The sequence below is a fragment of the Oncorhynchus masou genome, unplaced genomic scaffold (assembly GCF_036934945.1).
Source record: "Oncorhynchus masou masou isolate Uvic2021 unplaced genomic scaffold, UVic_Omas_1.1 unplaced_scaffold_8571, whole genome shotgun sequence".
In the NCBI taxonomy this organism is placed as follows: domain Eukaryota; kingdom Metazoa; phylum Chordata; class Actinopteri; order Salmoniformes; family Salmonidae; genus Oncorhynchus; species Oncorhynchus masou.
In genome coordinates, this window is record NW_027015031.1 from 1,996 (window position 1) to 3,334 (window position 1,339).

Sequence of the window (1,339 nt, forward strand, 5' to 3'; positions counted from 1 at the left end):
CCAGATCTAGGGGTCAGGGGTTAGGTACAAGACTTACTGCGGTCTGATCGACTGGTGGACAGTAGATCTGTAGAAGGTCTGTTCCTCTGCTCTATCAGATCTAGGGGTCAGGGGTCAGGTCAAGACTTACTGGGTGGTCTGATCGACTGGTGGACAGTAGATCAGTAGAAGGTCTGTTCCTCTGCTCTATCAGGTCTAGGGGTCAGGGTTAGGTACAAGACTTACTGCGGTCTGATCGACCACAGGACAGTAGATCAGTAGAAGGTCTGTTACTCTGTTCTACCAGGACTACAGCCATCCTGATGTCCTCCATCCATTTCACCATCTCTGATACACAGCTAGGTACAGAGTACAGGCATGGGTTAGATGCACAGCTCGGACCTCTGATGACTGAATGTGGCCCTGGGGCTAAATGAGTTTAACACCCCTGCTCTAAAACACTCTAAACCACTCTGGAACACTCTAGAACACTCTGAAACGTTCTAAACCACCTGGAACACTCTAGAACACTCTGAAACGTTCTCTGAACACTCTGAACGTTCTAAACCACCCTGGAACACTCTAGAACACTCTGAAACATTCTAAACCACCCTGGAACACTCTAGAACACTCTGAAACATTCTAAAACACCCTGAACACTGTAAAACACCCTAAACATCAAGAAAACGGAATAACACCCAGAACACATCTAGAACACTTGTACCTTGCTGCCACGACGACAGACTGGCGCTGACCAAACAGAGTGAAAAAGGAGGAACTCCCCACTCATCCTCACTCTCCCTGATCTGAGGACACAGACACAGGTTGGATCAGAGGAGAGTGACCTCTACTAATTTACAGCTGAGTTATGTTATCTGAAGCTAACAGCATGGGGCCAGCTTCCCGGACACATTAGGTCTCATCCTGGAATAAATGTTTTCTATATATATCTGCCGCTTTAGGACTAAGCTTAATGTGTGTCCAGGAAACTGGCCCATAATGTTATGGTTCAGGTTCTGAGACTCTACTGTCATGCCGTAGAGAGGCAGCTGGCCGGAACTTTGAACTGGTTGTCTGCTGTCATACCTCTGCTGGTGTACACCAGGGAATCACTGAACTGGAGGGAGGGAGGGAGGAACACAGAGATATAATGAGACATCACTGAACTGGAGGAGGAGAGAGGGAGGGAGGAACACAGAGATATAATGAGACATCACTGAACTGGAGGAGGAGAGAGGGAGGGAGGAACACAGAGATATAATGAGACATCACTGAACTGGAGGAGGAGAGAGGGAGGAACACAGAGATATAATGAGACATCACTGGAGGAGGAGAGAGGGAGGGAGGAACACAGAGATAT

General features: G+C 47.9%; 1 long non-coding RNA gene across 1 annotated transcript; it reads right to left on the reverse strand.

Moving 5' to 3' along the window:
• Positions 1 to 254: 254 nt before the first annotated feature.
• On the reverse strand, positions 255 to 1,035 carry LOC135537855 (uncharacterized). Its single transcript, XR_010455290.1, has 3 exons — positions 1,008 to 1,035; positions 704 to 785; positions 255 to 338 (listed from the first exon to the last, which is right to left on the reverse strand). It is a non-coding gene; the product is annotated as an uncharacterized LOC135537855 (long non-coding RNA).
• Positions 1,036 to 1,339: the final 304 nt, after the last annotated feature.